We start from the raw sequence: 20,586 nt of genomic DNA, 5'->3' as shown, positions 1-20,586 counted from the left end.
TCACAAAAGAAAATCAGGAATTTAGTTTTAGGTGCATACCCGCCATGCAGGAGTGGCACTGCTGCCCATGTAAAGGGTGGGGAAAGACCACTGTGAGAATCAGTGTCCCAGGGAGGTGGGGGGAAGAGAGAAGATACGGTTTAGAGTCGCGATAGGAGGTTCTCGGACATCCCCTGAAAGTTCAGGGGAGAGGATTCCACCGGACATTAAGAAACCAAAGAAAGAGGCATAAAAGGTCTCTATCTCAAGTTCAAAATGAATTAGAAAATGAAAGTGTAGGATTCAGGCAAATGCGAGAACATTGGAAGAAAAGAGCGAAGGCTGAATTCTCCAGTGGGAAATAGAAGGTGAACAACAGAACAAGTCTAAGGAAACACAATTTGGACAGAATCAAACTTCCCAAAAATGTTAAGATGGAAAGACAATGCCGAATGAGATGATATTGAAACATAAGAGTAGAAAAGCCAGTGATGTGTCCGTTGAAAATTAACACAAAGGAATATAAGCCAAAGAAGATATATCCAAAGACATTCTAGGCAGTTTACCAGGTAATGGCAGAGGGGTAAATAATGTGGTCATTAAAATTGCAAAATTCAGCTCCTCCCTTGTTTTGGGGGGAATTAGGACGAGTTCATGCAGAATAAAGCAATTACCACACATGAGCTCGAGTTAAGGTTTCCTGCCTCCCAATGGCATGCATGGCTTTGTGCCATGAAATCAGAGGAGACAAGACTCAGGCGTGTCATTGGAATTCCAGCAAGTTGCAAACTATATATTCCGCGCAGAACCATGCTTTTTCAACTTCAGGAATAAGCACAGGAAGGCTTATCTTAAGCATAGGGGGGATTCTCACATTAAAAAGATCAAATTGGAAACAACTACCACAGATGAAAAATGTCTAATTTGTGTGTGTGTGTGGGCACCTGAGTGCTATCATGAAATGAGAACGGAGTGGAGCATGGAAAGTAATTTAACCATTTAAAGATACAATTGTTTCATTAATATTTACTTTTACCTGTTTAAATATTCATGACGCCTTGCCTTCCCTCCTTGTCTAACAGTGTTGCATTCACGGCCATCTGCACCAGCTCAGCATAAGAAGGTCTCAATTAGCCATTCAGGCTGGCAGAAGACTCTCCGCCAAGGGGCCCTCAGCCTGCAGCGGGCTGAAAACAGATGATGAGTTTGTCTGTGGGCATAAGCAAGAGTGAAACAGACTCTCCCCGGGCCGGGTTTATAGTAGAGCAGAGGTTACAGCACAACAGTCCCCTCCAGAACACAGAGGGGAGGATTTCAGGAATATCTAAACGAATCTGGGCCAGTGAAAAATCTCTGCCCAGGGTACTCGATGTTTCATGGGGCGCAGGAGTCAGGGTGTGATTGACCCTAGCATCATGCTTCTATCAGCCACCATGAGATGACCTCGTTTCTAATCCGTAACAATCTGTAAAGTAGGACTGGAAGGGTCTGCCTCTGAAGGAGGTGCTGGGAAGGCACTTAGACACGTCAGCTAGTTGCTGAGGTCTCAGGCTCTCTTACACAGAACACAGTGGCCACCCAGGCTCACCTTAGTTGTCCGTCCCATGTTCATCTCTCCACTAAACTGAGCGCTTCTGGGAGAATTCGACTATGTTGTGTGGGTGTGGTATTTCAAGAGTCTAGCTAGCATATTAGTCAATAGGCATAGCACCTCTTTTTTCCAAGTTAGCCTTTGGGAAGACAGGGTTGATACTAGAACATGGTATTAAAAGTAGCTGGATAGTTCTGTCTGTTGTTCGAGTCTACAGCCATTGTGGAGGTGCTCACGGGCAATGCAGGAGTGGCACTGCTGCCCATTATTAAAACCAAACGCTAGCTTCTTTTCGATTTCTGCTGGACTGCCCTAAAATAGACATGGAGAGTGCCAGGCTGAATAACGGCTCCCCACGCATGCCCACGCCCTCATCCCTAGAACCCGCTGTGGATACATTACCTTATGTGGCCAAAGGGACGTTGAGGGCCTGGTCAAGGTGAAGGGCCATGATGAAATGAGATTATCTGGATTATTTTGGTCAGCCCACTCTAATCACACGTGTCCTGAAAAATGGAAGGGGAAGGCAAAAAAGTGGATGCGAGAGATGCCACACGGGAAGGATCCGGCCTCCAACTGCTGCTGTTGAAGATGGAGAAGGAGGCCACGAGGCCAGGAGTGTAAGCGGCCTCTCCAAACCAGGACCTCAGTCCGACACCCACAAGGAACTCCATTCGGTCACCCACCCCAGTGAGGAGTCTCCCTAGAGGCTCTGGAAAGAACCAAGACTGCTGACACTTTCATTTGTGCCCCGTGAGACCCTACTGGACCTCGACGTATCGAGCTGTGAGATAATAAATGTGTGTTGTTTTACCCCGCTCCATTTGCGGTGAGTTTCTAGGGCGGCAGTAGGGGACGAGCACAGCATCTCTGAGGTGCAGACCGCACCCCTCCTTAGCTTTCCGACCCTCCAAGGATTTGCAGCAAGTTTGGGGCTGTGCCGAGCCGTACCCCAGCGCTCAGGATGAATCCCGACTACCCACAAACCGTCCTTTTCTCTCCCCAGAAAAGGGGCGCCGAGTTTTCATTTTTTATCACCATCTGTCTGGAAGCGCTTTGGGCTCCCATTTGGGGTACGTAGAGGAGCAAGATACAAAGCCCGAGTTTTAATTTGTATTCTTTGGCTTGTTCCCGCCAGCGTCTCGGAGCTGTGTCATGTACAAAGTGAAATCACCGAGCCGCTGTGTCTTTAAAAGCCGGGCAAGTGCAAGAGCCGGGCGGCAGTCAATACCAATTTCCACACGTGGATCAATAGCCCGGGATGGCTCTGTAGCGGCCGCGGCTCCACTCGCGCGCCGGGCGGAGGGAGGGCGGCCGGAGGAGGGGAATTGCTTTTAATGATTCCCTGGCTCTCTGCGTCGTCCCACTCCCCCTCTTTTCTTTAAAGGAAATACATACATAAAATTAGAAACCAAATTTACGAACCTGTCAGGCGACCTCCAGGCCGGCCCCTTTCCCTCGCCTGTCCCCCAGCGTGGCACCCAGTCTAGCAGCTAGCCTGCGTCCGTGTGGGGTGACACGGATGGCGGGGAGGGACGTGATAACCCTGTCCGCAGCGAGCCCTGGTGACAATGCTCCGTGTTTACAGCACGCCTCCCCTCCTGGACTTTGGAGGCAGTTTCCTCAATGTCTGGATCGGAAAGAAGGGCCCCACGCGGGGACTTGGGGGCGGGGGCCGCAGGGACTTGGGCGCGGGGTCTGCGCGCACGCGTGGGGCGGCTCACGTGGCGTCTCGGGTTCTCCCGCCGCCGCCGGACTCGCCGGTTGCGAATGGTGGAGGCTCCCTCCTGGGAGGGCCGGGGGAGCTATTTGTCACAGGCGGAGTCGGAGCTGCCAAGAGGCTGCTACAGTGATGGGAACAGCAGGCAAGTGCTGGCCTCCGATGCCATTAGCTTCGCTGGAAGCCTTCCCGGTGGGTCAGGGTCTCGACCGTTTGTCCTCCCGGGAGTGGACACGGCTTGGAGTCGCCAGCGCCTCGGTGAGGCCCCAGCCAGCACGCGCTGCTCACGCAGGGCCCTGTAGCTCGCCTCCAAAGAAGGCCGACCCTCCCTCGGAGCAGGCAAAGTCATCATCCCGATGAGCTAAACAAAGGAATAAATATGTGCCCTCTGGGCCCTGACATAATGGGAGGCTTGGTCCTCAGCTTGGTAAATGCCGCGGCTGCAAGCGTGACCAGCTCCGTCTTGAAGGCAGATCAGATGACATTCAGGTGCTTGTGCACAAACCCGCACCTGCGGGGGACGAGAGGGGGCGGGAAGGAGTGACTTTTCCCAATCGTCATTGTAAAAATTCTCTTCCTCTTCATCATCTCTTGTAGTCTACTTTAAGGTTTTACAAGGCGTCTCGGGGACATTGGCTCCTCTCCTCTCCCCAGCAGCCTCCGGCATGTGATCCCTTCTCTGTGGCTGAGGCTTAGAGTGAGGTTAGGGAAAGTGATCGTGGTTAGGGAAGGCGACCACTGACTAGGGAATGATGGAGCCAGGGACCCAGTATGCCAGGGAGTCCCTTGACCAGTGTCAGGGCGGGACAGGAGCAGGGCAGCAAAGTCTCATCTAGGCTTTCACTCTGATGCCGTACGTTTCCACAAATAGAAGCACAATCATAGACTGGTCACATCCTAGCTGCCCGATTAAAAATAGGCCGGCTCTCCACGTGGACTGGAGCCATCTGTGCCTGGGTTCGCTTTGTCCTTCAGCAGGGATCCCGCACCCTGCCGGTGCTGCCCATTCTCCTGAAGGACAGGCTGGAAGCACTAACTCAGCAGGGTGAGCCCTGCAAGGCGACACGTTTCTGAAATTATGACGGCTTTCCTGTAAGAGCCGGTAAATCCCCACTAGATTAATCTTCACTAAAACCAGATTTGAGAAAAGCACAAAGTGCTGACTAACCATTGAAAATGCTCCTGTTATTTTGCAGTCTCCCTGCTTCACTCACATTCTCAAACTGCACACACTCTATGTCATTCTTCCTGATGCTGGCTTTATGTGCACCCCCAAAACCGCCTAAATCAATTAACAGCAATTCGTTTGATTATGAAACTCTAAAAACAGATATAAAAAGTGCCCATAAACCTCCCAATAAAGCGCCCAACCAAACCAAATCTTCTGGCTAACAGCTGAATTAAGTGGGTTTTTTGTGTTTTTTGTGTTTTTGTTGTTTTCATCACGTGGCTCACCAGAACACAGGTGATTAGCAGTGCACTGTATCACAATGCAAGGTAGCTTGCTCTTCAGGGAAGACTGTTTTGGCTAACCACCCCAAGCCAGCTTGAGGAAATTACCATGGTTCCAAATCCCAAGGTGCAAGTTGTAAGGAACAGCTTTCTTTGTGACAAGAGGACAAAAAAGGGTAGGCCCCTCGTAGACTACCATGTAAACGCCCAAAGAGAAATATCCAGAACATTTGTTTGAGTAATGTCACTGGGTGACCATCAAATTCAGTGGTGTGGCTGAAAGGTATACATGGGCATGATATTTTTTCATAACTGATCGTAATGGCTATATAGTTTAAGACAGCTATTAAAACATAGCAAAACACCAAACTAATTTTTTTTTTTTGAGAGAGAGAAAGAGCACCTGTGAGTGGAGGAGTGAGGGGAGGAGAGGGAAGGACAGAGGGAGAGGGAGAGAAACTGAAGCCGACTTTGGGCTGAGGGCAGAGCCCAAGGTGGGGCTCAATCTCATGACCCTGAGATCCCGAGCTGAGCCTAGGACCTGAGCCGAAATCATGTCACTCCAGGTTTTTCCTATGATGCCAGTTCTAAACCCTCTTTCTTTAGGGCTTCAGTGGGGCACCTTTGATTGGGGGTCAGAGTCGAACTTCTGTTTTGGGTTTTGTTTTCACTCGTTCCATGAAATTTGTTGAGTGCCTACTAATGCACAGCCCCACGTGCATGGCATTTAGTTACATCTTGCATCATTTGGCAGATTGATTCCATAACCACAGATTAGTTGGCTGCCATTCTAGGATCACCCCTTTCTCCACGTGGCTGTCAGTTAGACCCCCTGCCTCTGTAGGATACTTCACTTCCTTTCACCGTACGATGGGAATAATAGTAACTCACAGCTGCTTCGAAGTATGCCGGATGATTCATGTTCCAGACAAGGTAAGGCTTGTGAAGTTCAATTATTTCATTCCCAAAATGCCAATTTGAGATTGGTGGAAGTGAAATTTGTTTTTAATTTATATTGCAATAGTTAGTTACGGGTTCCTCCAGATATTTTCTTTATTTATTTATTACTGTTCTCTAATTTACTGACTGCTAGCTGGATGCCTGGGTTTCAAGACCAAAGTCATTAACTTGGATTTATTGGCCGAACTTGAGTTCTTCCCTGAAACATTTTTAGTGGTAAAGCAGAGGTAAAATTCCGAAAGGTGGATCAGCACGTTTGAGTAAGAGTTTTCAGGGGAATTGAATCGAATTGGGGTCTGAGCTTGAACTTGGCCTGCTGGCTCTGGTACTTGTTACAAAGCACTACAATGGTTTTATTTGCGTTATCGTACTTGGTTAACTTGCTTGGTTTTAATGGCCAAAGACTGTCTCATAACCTCCGGCATCTTCGCCTCCCCCATGTACTAGGAACGGGCAAAAAATACATAGATGTTTTTACCATATAATCGGCAGGTATCACCACTAAAGTTGTTTGCATTTTCATGAATTCAAAATAACCAGTTTATATTTTTCACAGTGATTAGGCTAACTCCCAACACCCCTGGGGCTGAGCCTCGGTGGGGCAGGCTGGGCCACTCTAGTTAAACCCCAGCTGGCTGTGAGAGCAAGTCGAGGGAGAGTGGGTCTTGAGGCTAAGCTCCAAGTCAGTTGTCCTGAAGTCAAGAGACCCCAGAGCAGGTGGGAAGATACGGTGGTTACTGGCCTGCTCTGGGGGAGGCTCAGCCTTCTTTGGAGGTGAGCTGATGGGTTGTGGGTGAACAGAGCGTGCTCGCTGGAGGCTCACAGACTGTCAGGAGGGTAAGGAGGTTAGCAGTAGGAGGTGAATCGGGAGCTGGGCCAGAGAAGAGAGCGGAGGCCACATGACAGATTTTGCGTATTGATCTTTGTGTGGTCTGCAGCTCACGGGAGGGTTTTGATCCAGCGAGCAAGGAGACAGAAGGGGCCTGTGTGGAAGCTACAGCAGGAGGGCATGCGAGGGAGGTGGGATTTGAACTAATGATAGCAACGACGATAAGCAGCACTCACGGGTGGCTCATGTTTTGTTTGTTGGTTTATTTATTTTTTAAGTAGGCTCCACGCTGGGCTTGAATTCAGGACCCTGAGATCAAGACCTGAGCCGAGAACAAGGTTCAGATGCTTCTCAGGTTACACTTTGAAGGTCAAGCCACTGAGATTTCCTGACAGATTAATTGTGGGCATGAGAGAGGACAGGAAATCAAGGCTGTCTCTACGGGTGTTGAGCCACTTGGTGCCATCTGCTAGGGAAAGCTTTGGAGGAGCTTGTTTGGAGGAAGAAGGAAGCTCCTTCAGTTCCGGGCACTGGAAGTTGCCGAGGGCCATCTGCATATCCACATACGGCTGTCAAATGGGCAAGTAGGTAGAGGCGTCTGTTGATCGGAGGAGGGTTTGGCAGCTGTTGATGTATAAATTAGGGAGCTATCAGCATACAGATGATTGACATCTACAGGACTGGGTCGGAAGAGTTGGGTGCGATTGTAACTAGAAAAGAAAAAGAGGCGCTAGGGGTGGGGTTTGGAGCCTTGCCAGTATCAGAAGTCCAGGAGAGGGAGAGGAGCCCGTGAAGGACACGGAGGAGAGCAGTGTCCAAGGTCAGAAGCAGAGAGGAAAGTGGGTCGTGGAACCCAGGGGAGGAAAGGTTTTCGTCAAATGTGACATGCTGAGTTGTCACTTGCTCCGGATGACAACAGAGTAGACTGGGAGTTCACCTGTGGAACCGAGCACGAGGTCAGGAACACGGACTAGACTGGCTTCCACGGAGTGGATTCCGGAGCTGCTGGGGCACGAGGGCGTGGAGAGTGCAGGGGGACAGTTCTTCCGCAGTCTCTCTCGTTGTAGAGAGAAGAGAAGAAAGAGAGTAGCGAGAGGTATCAAAGGAGATTTTTTTTTGGGGGGGGATTTTTATATATTGATGAGATGATTCAGTTAAAGAGAAAATGATGATACAGGAGAGCGGAGATAAAGGAAGGAGCAAGCTCCTGGTGTAGGAGAGAAGGGATCTAAATCAGGGCAGGGGAGGAGGCTTGGCATAGTCACACAACCAGTAAGTGGTACAGGTCAGATTTAAACCCAACCAGTTTGGGGTGCCTGGCTGATTGAGCATCTGCCGTTGGCTCAGGTCATGATCCTGGGGTCCTGGGGTTGATCCCCGTGGGGGGCTCCCCACTCAATGGGAGTCAGCTTCTGCCTCTCCCCATCCCCCACCTCTCCTCCCCTCCCCTCTCCTCCCCTGCTGCCCCTCCTCCTTTCCCCCTCCCCCTTCCCTTGCTCATGTGCATGCTCTCTCTCTCTCTCTCTGTCTGAAATAAATAAAATCTTAAAAAAAAAAACAAACCCAGCCAGTTTGGAGGTACAGCTAACCATTCTGCCTACTGCCTAGATTCATAGTTTAAAGTATTTTTAAGCAGGGAAAACTTTTTATTTTCAAGTGCCTTATAATTCATATGTCACAGATAAACATGGTGGTAGGAGTAGGTGAGAATGCATCAAGAGTCCGCTAGCTTGGCTGCTCCTGCTCCCCTTTGCCCCCCGAGAGCCCTTCAAGCAGCTTCTCAGATCACTAAGACTCCAAGGAATACAGCCTGAAAAGCTGTGGCCTAGAGAATCCGTTTAGGTTGAGTTCTTTGAGTCCATATAGTATAACTGGATGGTCCTAAAATCTCCTCCCTGTTTAGGACATTGGCCATGTCCCTGTACACTAGCTCTGTGACGACAGCCAAAATGGAGCAGAGGAGATGGATGAAAATGTTTGCTCCGTGAGGTTTCAGAATCCCCTCCCCTACTGCCCCAAATCCCCACTCCCCACAAAAAACCTGGGAAGTCATTTGCAAAACAGGACATCCTCAAGGAGATGGCAACCTGTTAACAGCTCAGGCTTGTCTGCATGAACATCTGTTTTAATAGCACATCTGGATGGGTGTAGTACTTACCAGGGTGACCTAGGTTATGTCTTAGAGAATGTAATGGATGCTTGCTTGCTTGTCTTGAAGCCCTCTCCCTACACAATTAGTCAGTGGAAAGTGAAATCGTTCTGCTCAGTCCTGAAACGGCAGATCAATAATGCTGGGCGATGCTGTGTGCGGGATCCCAGGTAGCAGCCATGGCTAATGAAGCAGCGGATAAGTGATTTCACCAGTGTCTGAGCTCTGACGCCAGGAAGCAGCACAGGAATGCTGCCCAAAGGGCCACTTTGACAAAGAGGAGAAATGAGGGCGGCTCCTGGTGGAGACAGGTGTGGTTGTAAAGGCAGGGGTGGGGGAGGGCTGCACAGCCGCCCTGGAAATGAGAGCACCGTGGAGTGGAGGGTAGACGCTCCTACAGTCCTTGTGTCTGGGAACTGGGAGGAGTATAAAGATTACAGCGAAATTTTTGGTGAGAAATTCTTTTTGTTCATTCATTTATTCAATGAATACTTAATTGAGCACCTACTGTGTACCAAGCAATTTGTTATTTGCTGGAAAGTTAAACATGACCTAGGCCTTGCCCTCGAGAAACAGTCCAGAGGCTCAGATGGAAATGAAATTGAACTTGAGAGTTACGGAACATTGGGACACACTCAAAGACGGAGATATGTACGTGGGTTATTTCTCATTCTTCGTCTTAATATTTAATCCCCATTTAGCTTAGATTCATTCTCTAAAAGGAGAACTCACAGAAGACATATTTGGCTCAGAAATAGTGCTTTCCATGTCCTTGGTATACAGGAGGTGCCACATAAGAGTTGCTGGAATTGAAATTAGGTAGGACTTTTAATTGTACTCACATGCATTATTTAGTAAGTGCCTCAAAATAACCCTTTTAAGATAGCTAGGCCTTCATATTATCATCTTCGTTGTTTTCTGACTTGGAGCATTACCACATCAGAAATGGGTGTTTATCAGCTAATTCACATTATGTCCATAACTAGGAAGTGAGTGGTGTGTGTAGCTATTCCAGAAGTCTGCCTTTTAACACAGCCGATATCCTAATTCAGGGTGCTGACTCAGATCTGAAAATCAGAGAAGGCATCAAACACAAGCTAATATTCTGTGTGTGTGTGTTGGGGGGGTGGAGGAAGATCACTTGGCAATCTTCAAATTATATCAGGAAGCCTCATTGCCATGGACGATGCTTCATGATTCAAATATAATCTTCCCCAGAATGTGTGGGAATCCCTTTTTGCCTTGAAGGGATCACCGTGCGCGTTTTACCTGTAAGAGCTCAGGTTAAGCAGTCTTTCCAAGCCCATAGGGCTAGGATGTAACTGAGATGGGATTCTGGCAGGATTGGTCTGACTCCAGGGATGCTGCTCTCACCCTAGCCTGGACCAAACTTAAAGAAAACCGGTGCGATCAGTGCTAGGGATTGAATTGCACTGAGACTCTGGCCTGACCACCTGATTATGAAGAACCTTTGAATGGCTCTAATGTGCCTGGGAAACGCAGCCCAAAGTCACCGTTGAGAAGTTAACCCCTCCTGGTGATGCTGGGCCCCCATCTCCCGTGTGCGGATACAGCAGGCATACTGGTGGAATCTTTGCCCGACAGCCCGCCAACCCAAGTGCGAATCCCAGCGCCGCCACCTTCCAGCTGGTCCCATTGGGAGAGTTCCTTCCTTTCCTTGTGCCCTGGTTTCCTCACCTGTAAATGCACAGAAGAGCAGTAGACCCCCATTCCGCAAAAGGTTACGGGGAGGATTCAGTGATTCGATACGTATAAAATGCAGTGTGCAGAGCCGATGCCGTATAAGGGTTAGCCGCTACTACTATTAGTATATTTCTGTACACTTTCCCCCTTCTCTGCCAGCAGCTAGCACAAATATTCCCAGGGACCGCTTAGAGTCAGATGTTCTAAAAATGGCCCAGAGTCATAGCGAGGAACTCAGAGCTGAGCTGTCTTCTCCTTCTCTGTCTCCAAGGCCAGTCGGCAAGAGGCAGGAATGGGAGGAGACAACCCCACCTCACGGTCTCCACCCACACTCCTTTGTTAGACACTCAGAAGCAGACTGGGGTGGCCAGTGCTTCTGAATGGTTTCCGCTACCCAGCATCCTTTAAGACGATGACGAGACTTCTTTCCAATTTGCTGGTGGTTTTCAGGTGACATGAAGTAGATCGTCCAGCATTTTATGTTGTCTTACGGACTCTTGTGCCTTCTTACACACAGGGACACTTCCCTGCTGTCTTACTTCTCCAAGTTGGTCACTGATGGCCCAAGCGCTTTTCCAAGGAAGGAAGGAAGTCTTTGAAGATTGTGTGTGGGCCAGCCATTGTTCCAGACACTTCACATACATGATCCCGTGACATGTTTGTTACAAGCCTGGGAGGTGGATCTGAGGATCCCTGCTCTACTGTTGGGAAACTGAGGCTCAGCTTATGCCCCGTCCCCACTTACTATGGCCACAGAGCAAGTACGTAGCAGAGCTGGGATTTGGAACACTGTTGGTCTGACTCCGAGGATGAGGCTCTCACTCCACTTTTATGGACGAAGTCTTTGATTACCCAGAGCTAGAACAATGCAAATGTCACTGGAGGTGGGAACAGTGATGGAAATTCATATTAGGGGATAAGGTTGCTGTCAGACCCTTCCTCGGAAACCGGCGTGGCTAGGAGACCGCGGGTAAGAAGATGCGCGTGACAATAGATAACATCAAGGAGGTGACTGTGGGGCTGAGGAACAGAGCCTGGAGCACATGAGTTTTCCATAGCTGCTGTCCCAGATTACGATAAACACAGTCTCTTCCACAACAGAAATTTATTATCTAACAGTTATGCAGGTCAGAAGTGCAACAGGGTGTCTCCAGGTGCAGTCAAGCCTCAGCAGGGCCGCATTTCTTCTGCTGGTTCTAAGGCAGGATCCATTTCCTTGCTCGTGCTGGTGGCAGAATTCAGTTCTGTGGGGTTGTAGGACTGAGGTCCCCATTCCTTGCTGGCCTGAGCTAGAAGCCTCTCTCTGGTCCTTGCACATGGCCTCCGCCTTCTCAGAACCAGCAATGGGATGTCGAATCCTTCTCATGCCATCTTCCAAGTGATGCTTTTGCATCCCATTGTCACCTTTCCTTGATCCATGCAGGGAAGATTCTCTATTTTTAAAGACTTGTGTCATTAGATTGGGTCCACCTGGATAATTCAGGAGACTATCTCCATCTCAAGGTCCTTACCCTTAATCATGTCTGTAAAGTCCCTTTTTCTGTTTAAGGGGATATAGTCATAGGTTCTGGGTATTAGGGCGTAGGCATCTCTGTGAGGATGCATTATTGTGTCCACCAGAGGAGGGGAACGTGGGGTTACCTACACACTGTGCCCTTACCATAGCTTCATCCTGGGTCTCCTGGTCTTGGGACACAGTTTTGCTAATTTACCCACATTGTTCTCCAGAATGGATCCAAAAGTCAGGATGGGGATGAGGAAGAGGGAAGCTCTAAGCTGCAAATAGACAGATCCCGACCTACCCCCAAAGGGTTTTTGGCCTACCAGCCTTCCCAGTGTCCCTTTAAAGCAATTTGTAGTCTGTTATCCTGTATCATTAACCTAATTAGTGTAATTGCACCCAATTACGTAATCAGTGTAAATACATGAAGAATCCCATAATTAGACGATGTAATTAGGTAATTAATAGATGACGTGGGAAAAATCCATAGGAAACATTCTGAAATGGACATGGTGCCTGCATGAAGCAGACAATTTGCTAACTTCACCATCTCAGCCAAGTCCTTCTGCTGGGGAGGAGAGATCCACAAATTAATTAGAATCCAAACCATAAAATTCATGCTCTAAAAACTCCTGCTATCTCGTGTCATGTTCTTCCACCCCCAATTTTGGAAATATGTGGCCAGGTTCTGTCTCTGTGTTGCTCCTGGGGAGAGACTCTTCTCCCACAGAGCTGAGTTGATGAAAAAATCTGGTCCACGGGAAACCAGATTTGACACTGAGTCTATAGATAGAAGGAGACTGTTATTAAGGCCACGTCTGTATGACCAAAATAACTGGACTGGGGCAGAGGTGGAATTGGGCTGCTTTGCTGGCAGTCTCACCAGCTGATTCTCACTGAGGCAAAGTCAGTCAGAACATTGGCACTTGTTGCTGAAGCTGACCTGGCGACTCTTGGGAGTTCCCTGGAGAAGGAGGTCTGGCCAACTCCGTCTCAAAATATGTCTTCAGTTGATCGGCTTTCTGCCTCTGTGGCTACCACCGTCCGTCCAGGCGCCGGTCTCCTACCTACTCTATTGCAGAATGGTCATGACTTTTACATTGTTTCCCATCCCCCCTCCAATCTATTCTTAGGGAGCCAGAGTCTTTTTTTTTTTTTTTTAGATTTTATTTATTTATCTTGAGAGAGAGAGAGAGAGAGAGGAGGGGCAGAGGGAGAAAGAGAATCCCAAGCAGACTCCCCGCTGAGCACAGATCCCAATACGGCCTCGATCCCACAACCCCGAGGTCATGACCTGAGGTGAAATCAAGAGTTGGACGCTTAACCGACTGAGCCATCCTGGTGCCCCCAGAGTCATCATAAGATCAATCCACTGCTAAAAACTTTTTAATGTAGAAAACCTACCTCTTTTTTTTTTTTTTTTTTTGCAAGTACAAATACTTTACTTTTACATTTTTCCTCAGCTCTATGGAGGTATAGTTGACAGATGACATTGTGTCAGTTTAATTAGCAACTTTCAAGTATATAATACAGTGTTGTTAACAATAGTCACATTGCTGTATATTAGATTCCCCAGAACTTACTCATCTTCTAACTGGAAGTTGGTACTCTTTGACCATCATCTCCCCATTTCTCCAAACCCTAGCCCCTGGTAACCATCGACCTAGTCCCTATTTCTAGGAGTTTGGTTTTTATTTATTTTTGTTTAATTTTTAATTTTTTTAAGTTTTAAAATTTTAATTCCAGTGTAGCTAACATATAGTGTTATATTCATTTTGGGTGTGCAATATGGTGATCCAACACTTCCATATATTACTCAGTGCTCAACAAGATAAGTGTATTCCTAATCCCCTTCACCTATTTGCCCCCATCCCCCCCCCACCTCCCCTCTGGTCACCATTTGTTTGTTCTTTATAGTTAAGAATCTGTTTTTTGGTTTGTCTTTTTTTTTTTTTTCCTTTGTTCATTTGTTTTGTTCTTAAATTCCACATGAGTGAAATCACATGGTATTTATCTTTCTTCAGCTTATTTCGCTTAGCATAATATACTCTAGCTCCATCCATGTTGTTGCAAATGGCAAGATTTCATTCTTGTTTATGGCTGAGTAGTATTCCTCTGTGTGTGTGTGTGTGTGTGTGTAACATATTCTTTATCCATTCATCTATCGATGGACACTTAGGTTGCTTCCATAATTTGGCTATTATAAATAATGCGGCAGTAAACATAGGGGCGCATATATCCTTTTGAATTACTGTTTTCGTGTTCTTTGGGTAAATACCCAGTAGTGCGATTACTGGATCAGAGCGCAGTTCTATTTTTAATTTTTTGACGAGCCTCCATACTGTCTTCCAGAGTGGCTGTACCAGTTTGTATTCCCGCCAACACTGCACGAATGTTCCTCTTCCTCCATATCCTCGCCAACTGTAGAAAACCTACATCTTTAACAGGGCCTACAAAGTCTTATATAAGGTCAGGCTTCTGCCGATCTCTCAAGCTTTCCTTGCACCTTCTCCGCAGAAGTCTTTCCACGTTGGCTTTCTTCCATGTCCTCAAAGGCACTAAGCTCTTTCCCACCTCAGGGCTTTCCCACAAGTTCTTCCTGTTGGTTGAACCATGATGTCCCTTGTCTTTTAGTGGCTAAACTCATTCATTCTCTAGGTCCCTAGTTCCTTAGGGAAGCTTTCTATCATCCCTTAATTTAAAACACTTTCTCATTACAATCTCCCATAACACATTATACCTTTTCTTCCTGGCATTCATCACAATCCGTAATTCTGCATTTATTATCTGCAATATTATTTTATGATCTGTGCCAGTCACTAGATTGTAAATTTCATGAAGACAACAATCATGTTTGTTCTGTTTACCACTAAATCCCCAGTCTCTAGCACGTAGTAGAAATTCAATAAATATTTGTAGGATAAATAATGTGTTGAAGGTGGGACCTCCAAGAACCAACGAGAAGTTATCCCGTCAATGGCAAGAGCCAATCCAGGTCACAGGGTGAGAGGCTGGGATGAGGGCCCCAGCACCACGGACAAAAGCATTAAAACAGCAACTGCAGGGGAGATCGTGCCTCCTGGATGATGACCATTGTCACCACCCCCATACCTGGAACCACGAAGACTTCCAATAAGAGAACATCTAACTTTTCCTAATTTACAGTTGGGTTTAGGCTTTGTCTTTTTTTCCTCTTCTTTTAATTTTAGCCTGCTTCTTAGGGAGAAACCTACGGAGTCTTTGCTGCTGACCAAATGCAGACACACTGTTAAATTGGTTTTCACCTTCTGCCTGGCATTGGACATCCTAGAGAAAGGCAGTGGGAGGCGGAGATGGTACCCTCATCTGGTGATGTAGGCACGGGGATGGACTAGAGGTTCTGTTATGAGCAAACGGAGCAGTCAAAGAAAAAAAAAAGTGGGGGGATGGATCTTTTTTGAGGGAAGGATATTGAAGTCACAAGAAGTGGTCAGCTTGTTATGTTTCCAAACACTCAACCAAACCGAATCAAGGGAGAAGCATCAGGCTGGAGTTTCACTTTTCGTTTGCTGAGTGTTACTGCATTTATAGTCAGTTCTCTGATGAGCACTGATTAGCTGTAATAATTTCATTCGTTTGTTTATTCTTAATCATGTTTATTCTTTAATAAACGGTTATTGAACACCTCCTTCTTGCTTGAGACGGTGCGAGTCACTGGAAATGTGCAGTCATCCTTCTGTCTTTTCCACAAAGCCAGATCTCTGGATCAGCCTCCAAGAACATGAGTAACCAAGAACATTCTCGAGAAGATAAATGGCTATGGCTATGCGTGGATTTGTAACTTGTGCCAGAGGATGCAGATGGCAAGTCAATGGATTAGTCTGGGAGAGGCAGACAGGGTCCCCTATCCCGGAGGACCTACAGTCTGGCTGACACAGTAGACTGTCAAGGGAGCAATTCCAGCCAAATGTGATGAGTATTGTGCTGGGGGAAATACAGGGCTCTAGGATAACAGATCTAGAGGGATCTCAGCTAGTCTAGGGCCTTAGGAAAGGCCTCCTGAAAAAATTAATGTTTACGCTGAGATTTACAAGAAGGGTAGGGCTCAGTCAGGTAAAGGCCAGCCTGGTTTAACAGTGAGTTGTGTTTTGAGAGAGGGCAGATAACTTATGCAGTGCTGGTGACGGAGGCATCGGAAAGTGTGTTCCAAGTCCTGGTGGTGGGAGGCTACGTGGCATACTCATTGGACTGAATGGAAGGAGAGAAATATGACTGATTTATCAATTTCTAGGCAAAGAGTCTCTTTCCACTGCCCCCAACATGAGGGAGCTCCTTGAAGACAAGGAAACTCCTATTTCTTATTTATGCAAGTAAATGCTTATACTTGATAAAAATGAAATATTTGCTGTTTCCTAATTTACGCTTCCTGTATCATCTAGCATAACATAAGGTATGTAATAGTGACTGATCAAATGCCAATCTGGATGAGTTTTACTTTGATTGGCACGCCACTTGTATCAGCCTTAGGAGAAATACGTTGAGGAAGTTTTTTGTTTTTTGTTTTTTGTTTGAATTTACTTCTTTTTTTTATAATAATATTTTTTTATTATATTATGTTAGTCACCATACAGTACATCCCTGGTTTTTGATGTAAAGTTCGATGATTCATTAGTTGCGTATAACAGCCAGTGCACCATGCAATACGTGCCCTCCTTACTACCCATCACCAGCCTATCCCATTCCCCCACCCCCCTCCCCTCTGAAGCCCTCAGTTTGTTTCTCAGAGTCCATAGTCTATCATGCTTCATTCCCCCTTCTGATTACCCCCCCTTCTTTATCCCTTTCTTCTCCTACCGATCTTCCTACTTCTTATGTTCCGTAGATGAGAGAAACCGTATGATAATTGTCTTTCTCTGCTTGACTTATTTCACTTAGCATTATCTCCTCCAGTGCCATCCATGTTGCAGCAAATGTTGAGAAATCATTCTTTTTGATAGCTGAGTAAAATTCCATTGTCTATATGGACCACAACTTCTTAATCCAGTCATCCGTTGAAGGCATCTCGGCTCCTTCCACGATTTAGCTATTGTGGACAGAGCTGCTATGAACATTGGGGTGCATATGGCCCTTCTCTTCACTACGTCTGTATCTTTGGGGTAAACAACCAGTAGTGCAATGGCTGGATCATAGGGTAGCTCAATTTTTAACTTTTTAAGGGACCTCCACACTGTTTTCCAGAGTGGCTGTACCACCTTGCATTCCCACCAACAATGTAGGAGGGATCCCCTTTCTCCACATCCTCTCCAACAATTGTTGTTTCTTGCCTTGTCAATTTTTGCCATTCTAACCGGCGTAAGGTGGTATCTCAGTGTGGTTTTGATTTGAATTTCCCTGATGGCTAATGATTTTGAACATTTTTCACGTGTCTGTTAGCCATTTGTATGTCTTCATTGGAAAAGTTTTTTTTAATTGACATATAATATATAATTTGTTTCAGGGGTACAGGTCTGTGACTCATCAGTCTTACACAATACACAGCGCTCACCACAACACATACCCTCCCCAGTGTCCACCACCCAACCACCCCATCTCTCCCACCCCCTCCACTCCAGCAACCCTCAGTTTGTTTCCTGAGATTGAGTCTCGTATGTTTTGTTTCCCTCGCTGGTCTCTTGTTTCATTTTTTCCCTCTCTTCCCTTATGATCCTCTGCCTTGTTTCTCAAATTCCACATATCAGTGAGAGCCTGTGATAATTGTCTTTCTCTGATGGACTTATTTCACTTAGCTTATGCAGCATCAAAAAAAAAAAAAAAAAAGAAAAAGAAAAGAAAGAAAAAAAAAGAAAAGAAAACGTACCATTTTGCAATGACAAGGATGGAACTGGAACATGAGGAGGTTTTATCGTGAGGGTCCAAACGACCCAAAGCTATGCTATATGGTTCTTTAAGGAAGGTGAATTATAGAAGAATGACGCCGTGAGAAATTTCAAATGAGAATTATGGAGGGAAGTTTGTCGTAGTCTGTCTTTTCCCCAGCAACCTGCCTTCTCCTTGCAAATCCGTATCTCTGGGTCAGCTTTCCAAGGGCTGGAGTAACCAGTACCATTTTCCGGGAGATAGATGACCACATCTGGGTTTATTGCCTGCACCAACAGGACACAGAGAGTACGTCTGTTGGATTGGGCTGACCAACCTCCACGGCATGAGGTAGTGTCAATGGCTCCAGTGAGATGCCAGCAGGCACATGTATCGATCATAAATAATGTCTCAATATCCTATAGTAGGTCATAAATCAAAAAAATTTCCAAATACCTTTCTCTGGCTTGTTCCAATGGGCTGTGTTCTGGCTTGGAACTTTTCTTTTTAGGGTTACTGCATGACCTGGCCCTCTTGCCCACAGCAGTTCAAATCCTTTCCTTAACTTCTGGTTCCACAGAGTCTGGAGAGCTTATTATAACCTCCTCTGGCTCCGTGCGCTTATCGCTGGCATAACTAAGAGTTGCAAAGCCTTCGTGCTCTGCCCCCTGTCAGGACTTGGTAAATACTCTCGTGAATGTTTGATGAACTGCCCTATTTTGTGCAAGTATGCTCTTTCCCTCAATTTTAACATTAAATATTTACATGACCAGAAGGAACGGTCTAACTTGCTCAATCCAACCTCTTTGTGAGCAGGGAAAGAAACTGAGGCAGGAGAGAGAAACAAATTTGTTGGTGCTCTTTTGCATCTTTGAGCAGGAGTGACCCATCTGATTGGAGTTGGAAAGAATGAACTGGGAGCTAGTCCTGCTTGGTTCAGTTCCTCCTGAGTGGGTGTGTTCTGGTCGGCTCTCGTATCATGGTGCGGGCTTCCTCGGATAAGCTTCGCCTCTGCAGGAGGGGTGGACGAGGCTTGAAGTGGTCCGTCCACCTGTGATGTGATGGGCAGGGTTAATCCTGGGATAAGATATTACACAGCCCATCATTTCTGTGGACCAAGCCATGACCTCCAATCCAGACTTTTATAAAGGGGGTGTTTTGATCTCTGTCCGTCTAACTCCTGGGTCCCTTTCTTATTGGTTCTGAATGTAGAAGGAGAAGAATGCTATTTCCTAGATACTCCTCACCCCCTGATAATGACTCTTAGCATTGCCGACCACATTGATCCCTAAACCTACCATTATCCTGGCTTCCGCCCCTGCCCCTGCCCTGTCTCTGCCTCTGACACAGCCACCACACTATCACAGTGAGAGTTACAAGCAAGAGCTCTCCTTCTGGGGAGTTCGATGACTTTCCAAAAGCCCCATTGCATTCCTGATCCTCCGAAGTCCCAGAGGTGCTGCATTGCTGATTCATTCATTTTACGTTCCGTATTTGTTTTCCCAAGAACCCTTTCTTAATATATCTATCTAATTTGGCATCATGGTGTAGAGTATCCTAGAAGGAGGAGTATGGCTTTTGTATTCAGACAGAAAGGATTTCAACTTTGAGTCTCAGGAAGGGACTGCCCCAAATCAGCCAGGATATGCTACAGGAAAAATCAACTCTGGTATCTTCATGGCTTCACACAACAAGGGTGAATTCTAATTCACATGAAGTCGGTGGTGGGGACAGGCAGCTCTCTGGGACAACCATTCTCTGTGCCGCATCTTTCCGCAGCAACACCATCTGGGAGAAGGGGCCCTCTAGAGGAAGGCGGGGCTGTAGGCTTGAGCCCTGGCAGGCACACAGAGAAGTGAGATATGCCTCTTCTCTCTACATCTCGTGTCCATACTGGTAACATGGCTAACCTCGCTGTCAGGGGCTGAGGGATCTTACCCCTTCACATACCAGGAACTAGAGGAAGGCCATAGAGAATAATCAGACTTATCCTATAAGGTCATCGTAAGAGTTAAATGGGATAATATATGCACAGCTCATGACAGCCTTTGGGTACTCCATAAATGTTAGTGCCCCGGAGTTCAGCCAAAAGGGAAGCATAGAGGCAGAGCCTGGAAAGCCACACTGGGAGTTCTGGGAACCCATACAAGTTAGCACGGGAGACCTGGTTGCCCATGTATTTCCTGAAAGTGTGAAAGCGATAGGCAGTGTCCACTTTTCCCTTCTAGCCTGGCGCCTCCCATAGTCAGTACAGCACATCAGGCCACATGTGGCTGTCTTCTTTCACATGCATGTGCTTATGAACCCTCATTAGATGGTAAGGGGCAGAGGAAGGCAACAGAATCCTTGATCTGGTCTTTGTGTCCTGGAACCATTCCGACAGAAGATGCCCATGGGTGGCTTTGGTTTGATGAGAAACTTGATTGGGGGGCGCCTGGGTGGCGCAGCGGTTAAGCGTCTGCCTTCGGCTCAGGGCGTGATCCCGGAGTCCTGGGATTGAGCCCCACATCAGGCTCCTCTGCTACGAGCCTGCTTCTTCCTCTCCCACTCCCCCTGCTTGTGTTCCCTCTCTCGCTGGCTGTCTCTATCTCTGTTGAATAAATAAATAAAATCTTTAAAAAAAAAAAGAAACTTGATTGGACCGCCTGACTCATTAGGCAGAGGTGTACATGGATGCTCATAATTACTTTTCTCCGGTTGGAAAATGGGGACTCTGGGAAGATGTCTGCAAAAGCCTGGAATGAAACCTGGAACTCTTGATCTGATATTTGCAGCCGCTTTGGCCTAAACTTTTCATTCCCTACCTTGTTGGGTCAAATGGAGCTTTAAGTCGGCCCTGCGGGTGCCCCTACCCCCAGTCGGTGAC

Source organism: Ursus maritimus, unplaced genomic scaffold (genome assembly GCF_017311325.1).
Source record: "Ursus maritimus isolate PB19 unplaced genomic scaffold, ASM1731132v1 scaffold_2, whole genome shotgun sequence".
In the NCBI taxonomy this organism is placed as follows: Eukaryota; Metazoa; Chordata; class Mammalia; order Carnivora; family Ursidae; genus Ursus; species Ursus maritimus.
The sequence above is the reverse complement of the archived record's forward strand: the minus strand, read 5'-3'. Positions refer to the sequence as shown.